General features: G+C 37.0%; 1 non-coding gene across 1 annotated transcript; it reads left to right on the top strand.

Moving 5' to 3' along the window:
• Nucleotides 1–6,680: 6,680 nt before the first annotated feature.
• On the top strand, nt 6,681–6,791 carry LOC137709593 (small nucleolar RNA R71). Its single transcript, XR_011064885.1, has one exon. It is a non-coding gene; the product is annotated as a small nucleolar RNA R71 (small nucleolar RNA).
• Nucleotides 6,792–12,880: the final 6,089 nt, after the last annotated feature.

The raw sequence follows: 12,880 nt of genomic DNA, 5'->3' as shown, positions 1-12,880 counted from the left end.
GGAACCACATAGGTGACTTCCATGCTTTTGCTTTGTTTAGAATCACCCAATATGGCCGAATTGCATCTCTTAACACTTCACATCTTTTCTGGAATGTTTTTACTTCATTTGCCTTCCCATTGATCCAAGTTCACCCTTGGCTGCACACTAACACCAAATAGTGTAAAATGCAACTAGTTTAATCCAAAACAATCACAAAGACACCAAATAAGGAAGATATAAATGCATGCAAAATGTGACTTATCAAATACCCCCAAACCTGGTTTTTGCTAGTCCTCGAGCAAACTTAAAACTAAAACACACAAAACACAAACATCTAACTAAACCACTTTCGCTGGGCAAACGATTGCACTGAGCATGTGCAACAAGCCTTTGAACCTCTAGGTGTCCCTAGTTGGAGGAGTTGTGTCTCCTGAGGGCTTACAGTGATGACACCCACAAACATTTACAAAATCTGCAAACAACTTGGTTAAAACATGCTTTAAACAAACTAATAAGAACCAATGAAGATTTTTTCATTCATTCAACTCAAAAGATTTCTACTTCAAAGAATCGTATCAACTGTAACGTATAAAGATATTTCTCCATGTCTTACAACTTCAAGGTCACCATACCCAAATGCTTCAGATAGAATTCGCCTCAACTCTACTCCTCACAGATTTCACTCAAAATTTTCACTCAGATCCTAAGGTTTAAACCCTCCACAACCATATATGAGTGAAATTATGTAAAGGGAATCAAAATTCTCACATATGAAATCTGGAATGGAAGCACAATTTCTGAGTAGATCTCATGAAATGAATCAAATGCTAAGAATTTAGATAACACGCACACTTACCATCACCTCATGAATACATCCTCAATGATCAGCTAGGTCTTTTCTCAAGATTGTAATGTAAGGCTTAGGTTATAGGTTACGAAAGAAGTGATATGAAATACTAGAGCTTGGGGCATACCAAAGTGTTCTTGAGGATCATGCTCTTCACTTGCATTTGTTTTCTTTCTTCTTTGTTTTTGGCATCCAGGCCCTAAGTCTTATAATGAGGGGATTTGGAACTTGTATCCACTTTAATTCTCTTCTCTTCTTTTTTTTTTTTATAACTTTTTTTTTTTTTTTTAGAAACATCTTCAACATAGGTGCCCTCGGTACATGCCACAATCTTGTTCTAAGCTCAATTTACCTTTAGTCTTCATCACCTTGGTATTCCCCAAACTATAAGGTATGGCTTGTAATGGGCTAGAATGGGTAGAGTATAGTGTGGGTGATGAAAGAATTAGGCTAAAGTGTTTGGCTGCAACAAGGGTGAATGGAGCACACAAATGGGTAGGATTTAAGCCTTTTAGTAGTTAAAACATGCATAGCCTAACATCATCTCATTGAGTTCATTCATGAATGATACTAAACACATGGTATCTGCAAAGAGAGTAATTCTTAGTATCCAATCAAGATAGAAGTAATGAGATCATTTAAAGTGAAATTGAAAGAAAAAGATAGAAGTAGAAACAATTTAAACCCTCTCAAAGACGCAATTAAGCTCAAAATAACTCACTAGGGTAGTCTCCACAATTCTTCTTCCAGAATTTGAGTATGGTAACTCTATCATCATAATTTCAAGAGTTATAGCTTTATACATGACAACAAGATGCAACCCTTTTTCATAGCAACCCAATCGTTTGCTTTCAAACATAGTCCTCATATACATTCGTATTAGCATGCAAAAACACCCTTAACCAAAACTAACACTTAAAACAAACACAAAAAACAAACCTTCCATCCCACACCCCCAAACCTATCCTAAACATTGTCCTCGATGTTTAAAATTGTATGCAATGTAAGTAGGCAAAGAATATGGAATGGTAACAACAAAAACACAACATAAAGAAAGAACACAAACCACACTAGGTTGCCTCCTAGTAAGCGCTTTATTTAATGTCTAGGCAAGACATGGTAGCTTGCTCATGGTGTTGTAAATTCAAGAACATCCACGACTTGATACACTTGCTCTTCCTCCCCTTTATCCAAGTATGGTTTCAAACGCTGCCCATTGACTTTAAAAGAGGTGCCATTCTTAATGTTCTCTATCTCCACAGCTCCGTGGGGAAATGTTTGTAATACTTTGAATGGTCCCACCCACCTAGACTTCAATTTTCCTGGAAAAAGTCTCAAACGTGAGTCAAACAAAAGTACTTTCATACCTTGGTGAAACTCCTTCCTTAGGATGGCCTTGTCATGATAGAGCTTAGTCCGTTCCTTGTAGATTTTGGCATTCTCATATGCTTCATTTCTAAGCTCTTCCAACTCATTAAGTTGGAGCTTCCTTGCTATTCCAGCATCCTTGTAATCAAAGTTGAACTTCTTGATGGCCCAATATGCACGGTGTTCAAGCTCCATTGGCAAATGACAAGCTTTCCCAAACACAAGGCGATAAGGACTCATGCCAATGGGGGTCTTGTATGCTGTTCTATATGCCCATAGTGCATCATTCAACCTCAATGACCAATCCTTCCTTGTAGGGCTCACGGTCTTCATCAAGATGTTCTTGATCTCCCTATTGCTAATCTCCACTTGTCCTGAGGTTTGAGGATGGTACGGGGTTGCCACTTTGTGGTTGATATTGTACTTCTTCATCAAGGATTCAAAGGGTTTGTTGCAGAAATGGCTGCCACCATCACTAATAATAGCTCTTGGGGTTCCAAACCTACAAAAAATCACATCTTTAAGAAAATTCAACACAACCTTATGATCATTAGTTCTTGTAGCAATGGCTTCAACCCATTTGGATACGTAATCCACTGCCACTAATATGTATAAACAGCCAAAGGAGGATGGAAATGGTCCCATGAAGTCAATTCCCCAAACATCAAAGAGCTCCACTACCAAAATGTTGTTCAATGGCATTTCATTTCTTCGACTAATGTTCCCCATCTTCTGGCACCTATCACACTTAGAGCAAAAATCAAACGCATCTTTGAATAAAGTAGGCCAAAAGAAACCAGATTGTAAAACCTTTAGAGATGTCTTTTTGGCACCAAAATGTCCTCCACACGCCAATGTATGGCTAAATGTTAGAATGCTTTGTTGCTCACTCTCTGGGACACATCTCCTAATGATTTGATCAGGGCAGTATTTAAACAAATATGGTTCGTCCCAAACGTAGTGCTTCACCATGGCAAGGAACTTCTTTCTTTCCTGAAAAGAAAGGTCATTTCTCATTATACCACAGGCAAGATAATTCACAAAGTCCGCATACCATGGTTCTTTTTCTTGAACAACAAAGAGTTGTTCATCTGGAAATGATTCATTTAGGGGCAAAGGTTGTCCCACTCCATGGTTTTCATTAAGCCTGGACAAATGGCCAGCCACAACATTATCACTGCCCTTCTTATCTCGAATTTCCAAGTCAAACTCTTGTAGTAAGAGTATCCATCTAATCAAGCGTGGTTTAGCATCCTTCTTTGTCATCAAATACCTAATGGCTGCATGATCAGAAAACACAATAACCTTAGATCCCACAAGATATGACCTAAACTTTTCTAAGGCAAAAACAACAGCAAGCAACTCCTTTTCAGTTGTGGAATAGTTAAGTTGAGCATCATGCAGAGTCCGGCTTGCATAGTAGATCACATGTGGAAGCTTGTTCACCCTTTGCCCTAAAACTGCACCAACAGCATAGTCAGAGGCATCACACATTAATTCAAAAGGTAACGACCAATCTGGTGCCATAATAATAGGGGCCGAGGTTAGTTCATTTTTCAAAGTATTGAATGCATCCATACAAGCCTTATCAAAATGAAATACAACATCTTTAGCTAACAGATTGCATAATGGACGAGTGATCATTGAAAAGTTCTTAATGAAACGACGATAAAAACCCGCATGGCCCAAAAAACTTCTTACTCCCTTCACAGTGGTGGGGGCTACCATATTGGTGATGACGTCAATTTTGGCTTTGTCTACCTCCATTCCTTTGCTAGAGATTACATGCCCCAACACAATTCCTTGTTTCACCATAAATTGGCACTTTTCCCAATTGAGAACCAAATTTGTTTCCTGACATCTTTGAAGTACTAACGATAGATGGTTAAGACATTCATCAAAAGAGGAACCAAACACTGAGAAGTCATCCATAAATACCTCAATGAATCTTTCTACCATGTCAGAAAAGATGGCCAACATGCATCTTTGGAATGTTGTTGGAGCATTGCAAAGTCCAAAAGGCATTCTCCTGTATGCAAATGTGCCAAAGGGGCAAGTAAAGGTTGTTTTCTCTTGATCCTCCGGAGCGATTGCAATTTGATTGTAACCTGAGTATCCATCCAGAAAACAATAATGTGAGTAACCTGCCAATCTCTCAAGCATTTGATCTATGAAAGGCATAGGAAAGTAATCTTTTCTAGTGCTAGAATTCAACTTCCTGTAATCGGTGCAAACATGCCAACTGGCCGTGGGCTTTGTGGGCATAAGCTCATTGTTTTCATTCCTCATCACAGTGATTCCCACCTTCTTAGGAACCACTTGAATGGCACTCACCCATTTGCTATCAGAAATGGGATATATGATCCCCACATCTAACAATTTCAACACCTCATTCCTAACAACCTCCTTCATGTGTGGATTGAGTCTTCTTTGTGGCTCACGGGTTGACTTTGCCCCTTCCTCCAAAAGAATCCTATGCATGCACATGGTAGGGCTTATTCCCTTGATATCTGCAATAGACCAACCAAAAACTGATTTGAACTCTTTTAACACCCTAATTAGTTTATCTTCTTCAATTGGGGTGAGATCAGAAGCTATGATAATTGGAAGAGTTTCAAATTCAGCTAGATATGCATATTTTAGATGTGGTGGAAGTGGCTTAAGTTCAAGTTTTGGTGCCTTAACAGTGGAAGGAGTTAAATGTGACATTGATGATTCTAAAGGTTCTACAATAGGTGAAACATTCAAAGGATACAATGCTAATGCTTCCAAGGCAGCTACTTCTTCCATGAGTGCATCTTCTTCATCAAACTCATCTTGAGATTGACTCAAAACAGTTTGTAAGGGTTCATTCGATTGTGCCTGCAAGAACTTAGAGAATACAAGTGAATCAAGCACATCAATGGCATAACAATCAAGAGATGAAGAAGGATGAGCAAGAGATTCAAACACTTTGAATTGAACTGTCTCTCCTAACACTGTCATAGTGAGGAGTCCATTTTGCACATCAATGATGGTCTTGGCCGTGGCCATGAAGGGTCTCCCAAGCAATATAGGCAACTCACGATCATGTATAGGAGCTTCTTCCATGTCCAACACTACAAAATCTGCAGGCAATATTAGTTTATCAACTTGAACTAGGATATCTTCTACTATACCTCTTGGATATTTAACTGATCTGTCTGCAAGTTGTAATGAAATGGTGGTGGCTTTCAAATCTCCCAAACCTAGTTGAAGGTACACTGAATAAGGCATTAAGTTGATGCTAGCACCCAAATCAAGCATTGCCTTCTCTACTTTCTTGTCCCCTATGGTGATGTTGATAGAGAAACTGCCTGGATCCTTGAGCTTTGGAGGAAGTTTTCTTTGCAAAACTGCACTCACATTCTCAGACACCACTACCTTCTCATGTGGTCCATACTTCCTTTTGTAGCTGTTTAACTCCTTGAAGAACTTCCCATATGTCGGCATGTTCCTAATGACATCAAGCAAAGGTAAGTTAACATTCACTTTGCTTAGTATATCAAAAATCTCCTTAAATGACTTATCCTGCTTGCTCTTGGCAAGTCTTCCAGGGAATGGTATTGGTGGAGTGTATGGTTTCTCGGCCTTGTGAAGATTTGGTGCTTCAAATGAGGAAGTAGCATGGCTTGGTTCCTCATTTGGTTTCTCATTGTCTCCTTGAGTAACACCTGCATTCACATGATCATATTCATTAGTAACTTCATTGCCAACTCTATTATCAATAGCCTTACCACTTCTAAGTGTAGTGATTGCTTTGGCTTGCTCTTGGTTCCTTTGGAGTATCACGGGTTGGCTTGGAAACTTCCCAACCTCTCTTTGGTTCAAGGCATCTGCAATCTGCCCCAATTGTGTCTCCATTTTGGTTAGGGCTGCTGAATGTTGTTGGAGAGTGCTATTTGTGGAATGTTGGAATTGCAAGGTGTTTTGGGCTAACAACTTAACCGTATCCTCAAGGGTAGTGGCAGGTTTTGATTGGAAATTTTGGATTGGATTGTTGTTCTTCCATGAAAAGTTGGGATGATCTCTCCAATTCGGGTTATATGTATTGGAATACATATCATTCCTTGGTCTTTGATTGTAAGAATTCATGAGGTTCACTTGCTCTTGAACATACTCGGGATAAGCCTCCCTAGATGGACATTGATGAGTAGGGTGGTTTGGTAAGTTGCAAATGGCACACACTTCATTTGCTTTTGGCACCATGTTGAGCACGGATTCAAGCTTCCTTTCTAGGTTAGCTACCTGCAACAAAAGCTCATGATTAGAACTTGTTTCATAGACTCCAACTTTCTTACCCCTTAAGTCTTTGTGTTGAGCATTAGACCCCAACATCTCATAAATGTTATATGACTCTTGAGCATTCTTTTTCTTCAATGCTCCACCTGCTGCATTATCAACAGTTGATTGACAATTTTGGGTTAATCCATCATAGAAAATTTGCATTTGTAAGTGAAAAGGTAACCCATGGTGTGGGCATTGGATCAAGAGGCCTTTAAAACGCTCCCAACACTCATTGAAAGGTTCTCCATCATCTTGTTTGAAGTTGAAGATTTGTCCCCTTAATGTGGCTGTCTTTTGAGTGGAAAAGAACTTCTCCAAGAATTTCTTAGCCACGACATCCCATGTAGTGAGGGAACCTGGTGTTAGAGTCATCAACCAACTCTTGGCCCTATCTTTCAAGGTGTAAGGAAACACTATCATCCTCAAATTTGCTTCATTTACTCCCTGCAAAGGTAAACCACTCACAACATTGTAAAACTCTTTAATATGAGCTAAAGGGTCTTCATTAGGTAAGCCATAAAATGAAGGAAACATATGGAAATGTGAAGATTTGAGATCATAGTTTCTAGCTTCTGTGGGCAGCAAGATGCATGAAGGTGAATTTGGTATGATTGGTTGAGCAAAGTCCTCCAAAGCTCGAAGCTCATCTTCGTTGCCCGCCATCTCTTCTTCTCTTTCCCAATTAAATTGCTCAGATTCTTTACTTGTTGAACTAGGTGAATTCCCTTCCTCTTCCTCACGGTTAAAGGATGAACTTGATGGCACAAAGTTGTCCAAAGTGTGGCCCTTCAACCGTTCAATTCTTTGGCCTAACTCAACAAGTTTATTTGACATATACTACCTGAAATAAAATAACACAAGTGTGAATGAAAATCTACTAACAACAACAATGGAATGAACAAAAATAAACTTAAAAACGTTTGAAAGGACTCAAAGGACTCAAAACAGATTCACAAGACTCAAAACAAGCTAAAAACTCTCAAAACTGCCTAAAAACACAAACTGGGCAGTTTTGACACTAAACCTAATTTTGGACGAAAATTAGGTTTGAGCTTGACTCAAAATGCTTCAAAACACAAGATAAGACAGATTCTAAGCCTAAAACTTAACAAAATATGGGGAGAAATTGTATTTGGACGAAATGCAATTAAATGGACAGATTATAACGAAAGCAGATTGTAAAGCAAATTGATGTAAACCAATGGATAATGGAATGGCTAAGGGATTCTTTTCCACACATGAAATGTATGCAACTTAAATCAACTTCCAGTTATCAATTTGACAAGTTATGAACCTTGACACTAATCAAAATAGCAAACAAGCAAACAAGCAATTACAAGGGACTGAAATCAGTCCCCGGCAACGGCGCCATTTTTGTTGATGTATAATTCCTTCCTAATGCTAGAATATATTTAGTATAATGGCACAAGCAAGGGTGTCGAATCCGCAGGGACTAATTGGACCTATGTAACTACTTGTTTTGCAAGAACTCTAAGAAATGAATCAAACTAAACAAACTAGGCAGATTTGGAAATGAATCAAACTAAACAAACTAGGCAGATTTGGAAATGAATCAAACTAGTCTAAATAGACAGATTTGTTGTTGTAACTTGAAAGCATGAGAAAAATGAAGTAAACACAAATAAATGAATCAACAACTAATGTAATGGGATAGTATCAATGGAAATGAAGCTAGGGATTCGGTTTCACCATTGCTCAACTAAGTCCATGTTTGTCAAGTTAGTTTATACTCATTCATCTACCTATTTCTTGAGTTTGTTTCACTTGGATATGATCAACCATATGATGTGTGGATTTGATCAAATGTCTCTAATCATAAACCTAATTGTGATGTGCAACTTTGGTTCATAATCAAGATTATGTAATGTACAAGAAACTTTCATAAAACCAAAGGGAATAACTCGGCAGGATGTGTGCTAAACACTCCCTTCATTCATTCACATATCTACCAAGATTATGCATGATGTGTGTCTTAATCTTGGCTACACAACTTAGTGATTAATTCAAATGATGATCAAACATTAAAATCAACATACTAAGTCACCATTAAATCAGAGAATGAAACAAGAAATAGATGGACAAACTGAGCATTCTAACTTAATTACATGGCAAACTTTGCAAGGTTACATCGAATCCCTAGAGGAGGATTAGTTACACTTCATGTTTACAAAGATTTAACATAAAAATAAATAACATGAGTGAACATAAGATTAAGAAGGAGAAACCCTTGAAGCAAAACTGATGTTGAAGTCCTTGAAGAGTTCCTTGGTGTTGCTTCTCCAAATGTGGTGCGGATGAAGGTAGAATGGCTTGGTTGAATGGTTTCTGCCCTTGGGACAGAAAATGGACAGAGAATGGAGTGAAATGGGAGAGGTTATGGGTGTGTGGAAGAGAATGGATAGTTTCTGTGAGATTGAGAGAGTATCGAATGCAATGGGATGGAGAGGGAGAATGAGAGTGAAATGATGGACAGAAAATGGAGCCAATAGAGTGTGTGTAATGGAATGGTTGAAGAAGAAAACTTGCGGACCTTTCTTATGTCCAATGAGACTTGTTTTATCAAAAAGAATGTGTCTCCAACAATCAGATTGGATCTTGCATTTGTTTAACTCAGATGGCTGAGCATAAATCAGATGGAATGATGGGTTTCTGAGGTAGTGGACGCATGGCATGGACAATGTCTGCAAGCATGTGGTTTGTTTAATCAAAATGCATGTGCCCTTGCTGCAACAAGTGAGTGGAACTTGCAAAGGTGAATTGGAGCACCAGAAAATGTTTATACAAATCTGGAAATGGGAAGAACACACGGCATGGACAAAGGGATGAGTTGGATTTCTGAAATGATGGCTGCAAGGAGTTACTTGTTTAATCACAATGCATGTGAATTTCTGTAAAGATGAAGTGTAGAAATGTAATGGAGTGCACGGAATGGATGTTTGTGATTGTTGGTGTCAAAATGGCTGAAATGAATTAAGTGATGGAAATGGGATTGTGAGGAATCTGATTTGGTGCTAGAATTGCATCAAATGATGGGATGATATGGGAACACACGGCCAAGGTTGTGACATGCATGTGAATGCATGTTTTGATGTTGGAACCACATAGGTGACTTCCATGCTTTTGCTTTGTTTAGAATCACCCAATATGGCCGAATTGCATCTCTTAACACTTCACATCTTTTCTGGAATGTTTTTACTTCATTTGCCTTCCCATTGATCCAAGTTCACCCTTGGCTGCACACTAACACCAAATAGTGTAAAATGCAACTAGTTTAATCCAAAACAATCACAAAGACACCAAATAAGGAAGATATAAATGCATGCAAAATGTGACTTATCAATATTCCCATCTCTACTTAGCACAAGGTCTTTTGGGAGCTCATGGCTTTGGGTACATCCCACATCGTCCAAGGAAGTGGATTCTATAAGCCTTATATGTATATTCTCATCTCTACCTAGCACGAGGCATTTTGGGAGCTCACTGGCTTGAAATTCCGTAGGAACTCCGAAGTTAAGCGAGTTCGTGCGAGAGCAATCCCAAGATAGGTAACCCACTGGGAAGTTCTCATGTGAGTTCCTAGAAACAAAACTGTAAGGGCGTGGTCAGGGCCCAAAGCGGACAATATCGTGCTACGGTGGAGTTAAGCCCGGGATGTAGAGGGTCCAGACCGGGATGTGACAATCCGCGTGCAAAAGATTTTTTTTATAACCGGCAGCATTACAAGCCTCTTAAGATGTTTTGAACGTGTTTAAAAATAGAGAAAATAATATTGAATGAATAACTGATTGAATCACATTATTGCTAGCCTATTGTGAGGTATTAATTAAAAAAAAAAACAGTACAAAAAAATTAATTATTAAAAAAACATTGTTAGTACCACTGCCTACGTGTGACTTACACATTTTAAATGTATTTATATGCGTAAATTGACAAAAGAAAAGTTAAACATTTGAAGTAAATAAATAATCTTAGATCATGCTAGTAGAAACTCCTCATAAACCAATTAAAGCAGCTGAATTCACATAATAAAATTGGTCTCTATACAATTTACATTAAGAATAGAGAAAATAATATTTAATAAACAATTGATCGAATCACATTATTGCTAGCTCATTGTAAGGTTAAGCCCACCTCCCTCCCCTTTAGTGTAAATAATATCGTTTGTTAAAAAAAAAAAAACCAATCATTTGACAACTAATTTAATCATATTATTATCCGCATGTGAAATACCTTTTTTATAACTGCATGACATACCTCTTACGATGTTTTGAACGTGTTTAAAAATAGTGAAAATAATATTTAATAAACAACTAATTGAATCACATTATTGCTAACCAATTGTGAAGCTAAGCCCACCTCCCCTCCCTCTTAGTGTAGATAATATCGTTCGTTAAAAAAACAATCATTTGATAACTAATTTAATCACATTATTATCCACGTTCCAAAGACCTTTTTTATAACCGGCATTACATGTCACATCCCAACCCGGGCCCCCACCATATCCTGGGCTCAACTCTACCGTAGCACGATATTGTCCGCTTTGGGCCCCAACCACACCCTCACGGTTTTGTTTCTGGGAACTCAGATGAGAACTTCTCAGTGGGTCACCTATCATGGGGTTGCTCTCGTGTGTTACTCGCTTAACTTCGGAGATCCGACGGAACCCGAAGCCAGTGAGTTCCCAAAATGCCTCGTACTAGGTAGAGATGAAAATATACATATAAGGCTTACAAGATCCACTCCCCTGTGCGATGTGGGATGTAACATTACACGCCTTTTAAGATGTTTTGAACATGTTTTTTTAAAATAAATAACTGATTAAATCATATTATTGCTATCTTGTTGTAAGATACTAATTTAAAAAATAAAAAATAAAAAAAAGTTGTACAAAAGAAATTAATTATTAAAAAAACACTGTTAAAATGATGAAAATGCCCCTGCATTATTTATGCGTTATTTTGGGCTGTCTTTGAAGTTGTTTGTCTTAGGGGCATTTTTGTCTAAATTTTTGTTGAAGCTTGGTGACATCAAAAACACTATTCACCTTTTTTGTTGGCTTTATATATAGATTATTTATTGCATTATTTATTTTTAAAAAGTATTTGTAGGACAAAAAAAATAATAAAAATGGTAAAAAGTATTTATTAATCATTAAAAATAGATATGAAGTTGCTGGCAAATTTGACAACAATTTTTTATGTCAATCCACGTTTTGTCACATATTGACATTTTAATCGTAAAGCACTGATGCCATCTTTTTTTATTGTTATTTCTGATGTAAACTTTTTGACTCGTGTAAGATGCTCTACTTGAATCAAACTCATTATTATTTAGTGATAATTTGGTTAGGATTGGTTCAGTTACTCTTCCTTATACAAAATTAAAAAATATTTTCCCGAATGTCATAATAAAATGAGATTTTGTACTGTAAAATTGATCATAATAGAAAGAATTTCTGAGGAAAAAGCAGAGAAGTTTTGAAAGAGATATATCGTTTTGGTTGGTACAGAAGCGTGCGAACACAAGAATAAACTGCGACAAGAAATAAGAAAAACATCATGTGCTTAAATCATTTGATTAATTTGAAGCGTTTTAGTTCAATCTTCATTTTTTTTTTCCGATAGAAATCATATCAGACCACTCGTTTCTTGTAATTGCCAAGGCGGTTTTGGAAAAGCAAAAAATGCAAACGCACGTCTCAAATTTGAAAAATCCTTTAAAATTTGAGAATTATTATTGGCATTCTAAAAATTTAATTTTACATTCTAAATTTTCTATATTTAAAAAAAAAAAATACACTTGTGAAGAGTGTAGAATGAGATTTTTGGAGTGCCAATAACACTTCCCTAAAATTTTTACCATCTAATATTTATACGTAAATGCTATATCTTCAAAAAATTGTATTGTACACTCCTTATAAGGTGTACATTTTTTTTCTTCTAAATATAAATACAAAAATTCGGAGTGCCAATAAGAACAATGAAAACGATTTTCTTTTTAATTTTATTATATAATAATGCTACTATATTCAAGTAAAACTTTAAAGTTAGAGTTGTTGCATTTTTTTTTTCTTGTTTGGTTGTTTAATATTGAACTGCTTTTGATTATTTAGTGAGGGTTATGTTTGTAACCTTTTTTACTTATTATTTAACTACATATGTAAATTTACAATCCGCAAGACCTAAAATTTGTTTTGATTTAAATTATTACTTTATAGCATCAAGTACATTGTCCTACCTTTTTTTTTTTTTTGAAAAACTATTTTAAGGAGAGACCCTTTTATAAATTTCACACAGAATCCACGAAATCTCAGAACGGCCATGTATATTTGTACGGGTGCTGAAGGCTGATGTTGCT

Source organism: Pyrus communis, chromosome 11 (assembly GCF_963583255.1).
Source record: "Pyrus communis chromosome 11, drPyrComm1.1, whole genome shotgun sequence".
Taxonomy (NCBI): Eukaryota; Viridiplantae; Streptophyta; class Magnoliopsida; order Rosales; family Rosaceae; genus Pyrus; species Pyrus communis.
This window is presented reverse-complemented; position numbering and strand designations above follow the sequence as displayed.